Source organism: Dendrobates tinctorius, unplaced genomic scaffold (assembly GCF_039654945.1).
Source record: "Dendrobates tinctorius isolate UK_male_01 unplaced genomic scaffold, ASM3965494v1 ptg000087l, whole genome shotgun sequence".
Lineage (NCBI taxonomy): Eukaryota > Metazoa > Chordata > Amphibia > Anura > Dendrobatidae > Dendrobates > Dendrobates tinctorius.
The window spans coordinates 9,515,275-9,524,754 of record NW_027361755.1 but is presented as its reverse complement, the minus strand read 5'-3'; the positions used below and the strand labels follow the sequence as shown (position 1 = coordinate 9,524,754).

General features: G+C 41.4%; 1 long non-coding RNA gene across 1 annotated transcript; it reads right to left on the bottom strand.

The window, feature by feature from the left end:
* Positions 1 to 471: 471 nt before the first annotated feature.
* On the bottom strand, positions 472 to 3,613 carry LOC141098160 (uncharacterized). Its single transcript, XR_012234165.1, has 3 exons — positions 3,206 to 3,613; positions 3,009 to 3,123; positions 472 to 2,828 (listed from the first exon to the last, which is right to left on the bottom strand). It is a non-coding gene; the product is annotated as an uncharacterized lncRNA (long non-coding RNA).
* Positions 3,614 to 9,480: the final 5,867 nt, after the last annotated feature.

Below are 9,480 nucleotides of genomic sequence, written 5' to 3'. Positions count from 1 at the left end.
TTTTCTTTTCAGGCTGACTGAGGTAACAATCACATATGCAAACAACCAAAACAGCAAAGCAGAGAGGCAAAGCAGATAAGGCAGTAAGGCAGACAATTAAGGAAATTGTGACCAGGGTGGGTTTTCGGTGCTAGGACTTTTCAGATTGGTCACTATGTCCGAGCCTGACAGCCGACTGACCTTCATCTCAGCACGGAAACACTGGAGGGTTATAGGTAAGATGAATAATTTTCTTACCTAGTAGGAGGTGCACATCTCCACCCTCGAGTGGTCCGGTCCAAGATTGGAGGTCTTCTTTGTGGCTGGTCAGGTTCGAACTTTCGTCCTAGCCCCTCGTTCGGACGCCAAATGATATTGATATGGCACACAGAATGTGTGTGTCGTCATCTCATCTTAATTGTCTGTGGCCGAATTGGATCTCTGGCTGAGATTATACGTGCACGAAGAAAAGAATACACAGGACAAGGTATATCATGTCAATTGATTCTTCCCTATCTTTAATCAGAGATGTACAGTTTTTATAACAGAAATCGAGCTGTCTCATTGTGTTACATCATTCATGGGTTCTTTTCCAAATTACTGTTTACCCCAAATAGCAAATTAATATTGATCTCATATGATCTCATATGTCCTATATCTCTATATAATCATTATGCAACTGATTATTGTTTCTGGCCTAACCTAGCCCAGTTTCGATGAGACTAGGTGGATAAAGAAATAAAGAAATAAGTCTTAGAGAATCAGAAGTATCTTAAAGCTATATGATTCTAATATTTGAGCAAAGCGTCCATATAGTGGTATAATTTTGATTCTTGTATATATTCATATGCCATATATTCTCCCCATTAGTTCGGCTCCCATAAACCGCATCATGGTGGTCTAAGGGAACGCAGGATTCCATTTGATGGAGAAATGTTTGAAGGTTAGAATCATTTTTAAACATTTTCACCCCACTCATGTACCCACAGCATGCTTATTGTGTACATGCGGCGCTGTAAGTAACGCTTTTTAGCTAAAAAAGTATAATATAATTGGCCGGAGGTAGTGTTTGTGACCTTATTTGTGTCATTTTCATTATATCACCCAGGGCACCCGTGGTTAAAACAACACTGAAATTCAAAAGTCGATGTACCTGATGTTAACATAGGCATAACCATCAAAAAAATATTTCCTGACTTGTTTCCCTTCCCCCTCGCAAAGCATGTTGAATGTCAATGTTCTCTGTGTAGGCTACATACATGAGTCATTGTATAGCTGGTGTGATGATTCTGCCCAGTAATGCCTGAATACTGTCATGAACAATGCTCGCGGCCTCTAGAAATGATAGCATACTCTCCAAATTTACAAATCTGAAATGATAGATATGTATGTGCGCGTTGAAATTGAGGAGGACCCTTTGATGTTTTAGTTAATTTTTTCAGCCCATAACCAACCATTCTTAGTCACACAGATTTATTTAAATTCGCAGGTGTATGATTGTACAGTTGCATAATTTTGTTTGCAACAAGCCACCTGGGAGACACACCAAACATGTGGAAGAAGGTGCTCTGGTCAGATGAAACCTAAATTGAACTTTTTGGCAACAATGCCAAATGATGTTTGGCGTAAAGGCAATACAGCTCATCACCCTGAACACACCATCCCCACTGTCAAACATGGTGGTGGCAGCATCATGGTTTGGGCCTGCTTTTCTTCAGCAGGGACAGGGAAGATGGTTAAAATTGATGGGAAGATGGATGGAGCCAAATACAGGACCATTCTTGAAGAAAACCTGTTGGAGTCTGCAAAAGACCAGAGACTGGGACGGAGATTTGCCTTCCAACAAGACAATGATCCCAAACATAAAGCAAAATCTACAATGGAATAGTTCACAAATAAACGTATCCAGGTGTTAGAATGGCCAAGTCAAAGTCCAGACCTGAATCCAATCGAGAATCTGTGGAAAGAGCTGAAAACTGCTGTTCACAAGCAATCTCCATCCAACCTTACTGAGCTCGAGCTGTTTGCCAAGGAAAAATGGGCAAGAATTTCAGTCTCTCGATGTACAAAACTGATAGAGACATACCCCAAGCGACTTGCAGCTGTAATCACAGCTAAAGGTGGTGCAACAAAGTATTAAGTTAAAGGGGCCGAATAATATTGCACGCCCCACATTTCAGTTTTTGAATTTCCACAAAAATTTAAAATAACCAATAAATTTCGTTCAACTTCACAATTGTGTGCCACTTGTTGTTCATTCTTCACAAAAAATTTACATTTGGTATCTTTATGTTTGAAGCATGATATGTGGGAAAAGGTTGAAAAGTTCCAGGGGGACGAATACCTTCGCAAGGCACTGTAGTTCTGCGATAATGTCAGGTGTTGGACATGCATTTATCAGTCTTTTATACATATTGCAGAAAGATTTTAGTTTGATCTGGCCAAGTTTGGTATGGGCGTACTGAGCTGACATAGAAAGAAACATTTTGACGTGCTCATTATCCCACACAGGTTTTGCTGTGTAAACTGATCGATCATCAACTTTCTGCTTCTTACTTACATGGCGTTGTGATTCTGCGCGTTTCTTTAGAGGTAGTGCAGTGCCTAAATTGCTTGACGATTCTGCAGGTGTACTATCTGCAGATTGTGCAGTTTGGCACATCCGTATATTGTTCCGCTTTTTACTCTTCGGATTCTCGGGGTGCACGGCTGTCACGGCGCTTTCCTCTCGATCCACAACACAGGTGAAAGAGGATTTGTTCTCATAGTCGCATCAGCTCTTTGCGGGGGATTCTGCGTAGATTTGCAACGGCGCTGGTGCAAAACTCGAGGTTGAAGATTCGTCGTAACTAAAAGAAAAGATACAAGCGGCTGTTAACCGCGAATTCTGCCTAATATAGGAAACACTACACGACCCAGTTATCTTTGATTCGGCGTAATATTTGAAAAGTTAGCCGCGCCAGTTATCCATGAAATCAATGTAACATTGTTTGTATAAATACACTATACAACAGACTAAATATACATACATACAAGTATGAACCGGGTATTCCACTTCCGGAGTTTCTGAATTAGCGGTCATCTTATTGTTCAAGCTCGCTGGTATGGGAATATTCTCTTTTTCAAATTGAAGTCTTCTGCCCACTAGTTTAGCAGTTGAAAATAAAATATAACTATTAGTTAACCCAGAAATGATTTCTACACAGAAAAAAACAGAGAAACGTACGTATTTCAAAGATCCGTTGCCTTTTCTATTCTTGAGGCCCCTGCTTAGCGAATTTCTGCATCTTTTAGGAGCATCGGGTATCGGGGGATTACAGGCTTATCGACAGCTTCTATGAACTCGACATCTGAATCCTGATGTTCACTTGGTTCAGCAGCATCCCTGTTTTCCGACATACTGACCGCTTGAAGCAACTCAGTACCTGTATGAGAAAATGTATTTAGCTACGTGTCTAGATACACAGGTTTAAATCAACTGATATACTTATAGGTTTCTTGTCTGTGACAGGCTGATGAAAATTAGACGTTCACTGGTTGTTAGCAGAGTTATTATTCTTTGATGGTTTCGCAGTTACGGAATCATAGGCTTCATAATTCTGAGTAATGAACATATTGTCATAGGAGAAGTCTGGAACCGCACACTCTTCTTAATTAAGAAAGAATTAAATATATAATTAAATAAAGGAATACACCGCGCTATACTGGGAAAAAAAAAAAAGGCAGAATCCGGTTGCCGGATACTCACTTCGTGGTGTGGGAAGAATCTCGTAGTCAAAGATGTTTTCTCAGAATCAGAGATGTTTCACACTGTCATAATGACCATAAATCCGTATATAAAAAATGCTGGATAAAGAGTAAAGAGTCAAATTAAATTAACCTGTTTTGCATAATTATGAGGAATTCAACTGGGCCTGTAGCACTCACTTAGTTTGTCTGTCCAGTCCAGAAAAAAAAAAAAGTGCTGTGGTCGATACAACCAATGCTGAAGCAACAGGATTAGGGGTGTTTACAATAAAGATAGAGGGAAATGGTAATAGTAAATGTTAAAACAATGACAAGAGAATATAAATAAGGGCTGCTTTGATGGCAGATATAAGCTACACTTACTGCAGAATGAATAGAAAAAACACTGGATCAAGGTTGTTGTTTTCAGATAGGGAGCAACTTAAGCTTAGGCACTGTGGATTAAATGAATGTGAGTAGCAGCGTGTGCTCGCGGTTAAACAAGGTGCTGGACCTAGTGCACTTACTTGTGATGACTAGTGTTTTATAGCAGTAGTAAATCTTAGTGAGCTGAATGAATATAGGACTCTGCAGTTGGCCATTGCTATGGAGCATGACTGAACACACAAATTAACCATTCTTTATCCAGGAGTTTTTGTGTGCCTATAAAATATAACTTTTATTTGAATCTTAATAATAAAACATGTCTGTGTATAAAAAAAAACAAAACTATTTGGGCTTTTATAAAAAGTTGTAATTCACATTGCTAACAAGCCCTCATAACAGTTGGATGAGTGCAAGACTCTGAAATATCCTGATACCATGATTAGGTCAAAAACGCAAAAATAAAAATGGACGAATAAAAAACTTTTCCTTATCCAGAAGATATTGGTAACTGTAACTTTTGTTTAAAAGATATAAAAATATCTTTTTTTAAATTTATTAAAAAAGGTATCAATAAAAAATGTCTTTATATATAAGACCATGTTAAATAGCCTACTATGGAAAACAGTGTGCATATTTGTCCACCGGGAAAAGGACAGAAACTCAAGTGAGTGCTACAGGCCCAGTTGAATTGCTCATGTGGCGCCCCTGAGGCTCAGTCGCCACAGAGGTGTGGTATCCCACTATCCAGGTAAGGTGGAGGCTCCCAACCACACTCCAACACCTGCACCCTACACCACAAAGTAGTGTAGCAAAGCACCTTTGGTGGCTCCCTCCTTGTAGTGTAGCAAAGCACCCATTGGTGGCTCCCTGCTTGGAACATGAAACGTGCTGGGAGGTGGGTGGAGTTAGTTTACATTACAAGAAGCGGGAAGAGTTTAGGAGTAGAGGTCAGTTGATTAGAGAGCTGGAGAGAAGAAGATCCCCGGAGAGAGGGATAGATGGATAGAAGTGCTGCAGCAGATCCCAGTGACCTGGGTCTGCTGGCACGGGAACGGAAGAGAGAGAGCAACATAGACTGAAAGCCTGATTCTCCATAGAAAGAGAGGATTAGTGCGGAACTTGAGGAGTAAAAGAGAACAGAGGACGTGGGTTAGATGAGAACCCTTCCTAGAAGTTCTAGGCGCAAGGCCGGGGCCCGGTCCCCGAGGTTGTATGGATACAAATGGTCCTGCAGCAGACACCAGAGGAATAGAAGTAGTGACCACTTTATTCCCACACAAGACTTGGGGGCACAACAGCAATACGGATAGAGAGCCGGGACTTAGTAGAAGGGAGTCCCCGAAGCAGGCTACAGCTGTCTGCCGTACAAGTAGAGTTCATAGGAACATTGGACAGGAGGAACTCCAGTGTAACTCAGTACTTGGAGTACTTCATCTAAAAGCGCTATAAGAGGAGACGTTCAGAAAGGCACATGTGGACGGAGTGTTGGAAAGGAGTATTCCATCTGGCCTGGAGGTTGACTGAGTCCCTGACCCGGAGGACACGGCACAGAGGCAGGCACCTGTTTGTACAACAGACTGTAAGTAAAGCTTTGGAACTGCATGCTCTGGTGTCCTCCACTTATTCCTGCGCCAACACATCCGGCACTGCTACATCTCAGTGCTCAACATTGCCTCACCTACGCCTTCCCTTGGCCTTTACATCTACACTGCCCTGGGACTACAGCTCCACCTGTGGGGAGCTATACCATCTTTGCTGTGCCATACCATCAGTCCCAGAGGATCTGCATGCAGCGTCGGCTTAACACCTCTCTTGCCGAACACCACAGGTGGAGTGACAAACTATTCATTTCAACTACATTTCACCATTCAATCTCCCTTTTACTTGGATGCCCAGGGCCACGGACCGGGTCACCGCTGCTGTGACATTCCCATCCGAGAGACCGGCCCGGTACCGAGTACCCCACAGCCCTGGGAGGGTGACCCACTCACAATTATGCAAAACAGGTTAATTTAATTTGACTCTTTACTCTTTATCCAGCAGTTTTTTATATATGGATTCATGGTCATTATGACAGTGTGAAACATCTACGATTCTGAGAAAACATCTTTGACTGCGAGATTCTTCCCACACCACTAAGTGAGTATCTGGCAACCGGATTCTTCCTTTTTTTTCCCCCAGTATAGCGCGGTGTATTCCTTTATTTATCAGGCACCGGCACTGAGCCGATTCATCACCTGCTGCATCTGGGAATATTTTCTTTCTTCGAGTGGACAAGCGCCAGTGTGTCAACTACTTACAGAAATATATCATTAATATACAAAACACTGACTTAAGCAGAATGAGACAATACTCTGTACATTATACTCGGTATAACATCTACCTAATTGTGAGGTTGTAAGCAAGCTATTGTATTGATTGCAGGAATATTAGGATTGCATCTTAAATAAAATTTTGTACAATCATTTGTAGAGGCCGCGAGCATTGTTCATGACAGTATTCAGGCATTACTGGGTAGAATCATCGCAACAGCTATACAATGGCTCATGTATGTAGCCTGTTATGATTGGGTCACCGAGGACGAAAACAAAACCAAGCTAAGTCACAGAAAAACAGAGAGGTTGGTAACTTCGCGGATTGCAGACCCCTGATCCTAACCACACAACTAACAGCAGCTGTGGAGCATACCTACGATGATTCTAGATGCCTCATCACAGCCGGAGGACTAAATAAGCCTAAAGCAAGAAAAGGGGAAATCTAAACTGCCCCAGAGCAGACCCCAAAGGAATAGACAGCCCCCACACATGTATTGACGGTGAAACAAGATGAAAGTATAAACACAGGTAGGAAAATAGGCTGAGCAAACAATGTGGCCCACACTAACTAGAAAGGACAGGAAAGGAAAGATACTGTCTGCAATCATGCCAAAAAGCCCTGCAAAAAATGTCCAACACTTCTGATATCAAAAAAAACCCTGAAGTCACTAGACTTCACCCACTATATCAGCACTCTGGCATATTCCTAGAACAGAGCAAAAAGAGACCAATCTAATAAGGGACAAAAAGCAAACTGGCACATACAGTAACCTAAGAGTGAAAATTCAGCACAGCCCCAGCCGGGGCTGGCTGACCACACGAAAACTGAATAGACAAAACCAAATCAAATGTGAACATTAGCAGAGAAAACTTAGCTTGAGAAGACAGGAACTGAGCTGGAAACCAAGACCTCAGGAGGCAGGAAAAAATCACCAGCATGGGAATAGGGAGTCGGCTGTCTTAAATCCAGTCTGAGACTCCAAATGTCCAATCATCGTCCTCATTATCAGGTGGCAGGTCTCGGTTAATTAGATCAGCTTCATTACCTCCTGCCACCACCAGAGGGAGCCCGGAAAGAGAACTCACAACTCCTCTGTCAGCACAAACAGTTCCCTCACCAGAAACCAGAGGCAGACCAGAAAATGAGTTCACAACAGTAGCCCACACAGAGAACATTGACATTCAACATGCTTTGAGAGGGGGTGGGAAACAAGTCGGGAAATATTTTTTAGATGGTTATGCCTATGTTAACATCAGGCACATCGCCTTTTGAATTTCAGTGTTGTTTTTACCACGGGCGCCCGGGGTGTTATAATGAAAATGACACAAATAAGGTCACAAACAATACCTACGGTCAATTATATTATGCCTTTTTAGCTAGAAAGCGTTACTTACAGCGCCAAATGTACACAATAAGCGTGCTGTGTTACATGAGTGGGGTGAAAATGTTTGAAAATGATTCAAACCTTCAAACGTTTCTTCATCAAATGGAATCCTGCGTTCCCTTAGCCCACCATGATGCGGTTTATGGGAGCCGAACTAATGCCATTAAGCTCTATCACCAGGTGGAAGCTGGGATTCATGAGTCTTTATAAAATGTAATTGATTTTGCTCAATAAACATTATAACTTTTATCTGAAAAAGGTGTCTCTCGTTCATTGTTTTACAAAAATCACTACTGTTTATTGTATCAAATTGTCAATGAAAGGGAATACATATTATTGGAACTATAAATAATAACTCCTATATAAATAATAGGTGTATCACAAGCTCTATAAAAGAGAATAAATATTGTTTGGACTATAAATAAAAGGTCCTATATAAATAATAGCTACAATGAAACAATCCTGATTAACGTATCAATTGGCTTATAAAAGATATTTCACTTTGTTTCACTTTGACTAGTGGGAATTGTGTCACTAAGCTGTTTAATACACTTTGATACACTACGATATTCGTATCATATCTATTCAATACAGTTTGATACACTACGATATTCGTATGATGTCTATTTAATACACTTTGATACACTGTGATATCCATATGAGATCTATTTAATACACTTTGATACACTACGATATTCGTATGATATCTATTTAATACAGTTTAATACACTGCGATATTCGTGTGATATCTATTTAATACACTTTGATACACTACGATATTCATATGATGTCTATTTAATACACTTTGATACACTGCGATATTCGTGTGATATCTATTTAATACACTTTGATACACTGCGATATTCATATGATGTCTATTTAATACACTTTGATACACTACGATATTCGTATGATGTCTATTTAATACACTTTGATACACTATGATATCCGTATGAGATCTATTTAATACAGTTTGATACACTATGATATTCGGATCATGTCTATTTAATACAGTTTGATACACTACAATATTTGTATGATATCTGTCATGATCCCAGTGCAGGTTTTGACCTGCACGTCAGGGGTTAATGTCTTGGGCTCAGTGCAGGCTTGACCTGCACGCCGGGGGTTAATTATTGTAGTCTCTCTTTGGCTCAAGGAGGGCTTCTTATAGCCCTGGGAGACTCCAATCCCTGTCAGTTATACTTTTGCCTTTGGCCGAGTGTGGTGACCCCTGTGTGCCTGTGCCTTCTGATTGTCTTCTAGCTTGCTTATATGGTTCTGACCCGGTTCTGTCCCCTGTTGTGAGTTTGTCTCTTGATTTTGTACTGTTTATCTGTTTCTCTGGTTTCTGACTAATTGCTTACGTTCTGACTACTCTCTGCTTGTCCCTCTGGTACCGCGCTGCCCTCTCTCTGTATGACCCCCGTTTGTCTGATTCGAGGATCCCTGTAGAAGAATCCTGCACTTATCTCGAGCAGCAGGATGCCAAGCCCCGCCCCCTCCAGTCACATGATCGTAGGTCCTTCACTGCTGTCTACCTTCAGTGACACAGGTCCTGTGAGCCTGGAGCACGCATCGTCACCACTGCTGCCCCGCTCCACAGGTATCTTTGGGCACAGGTTTGCACAGGTGGCTCAGTGAGCAAGTGCAGCGCGGTGTTCCTGACAATATCTATTTAATACAGT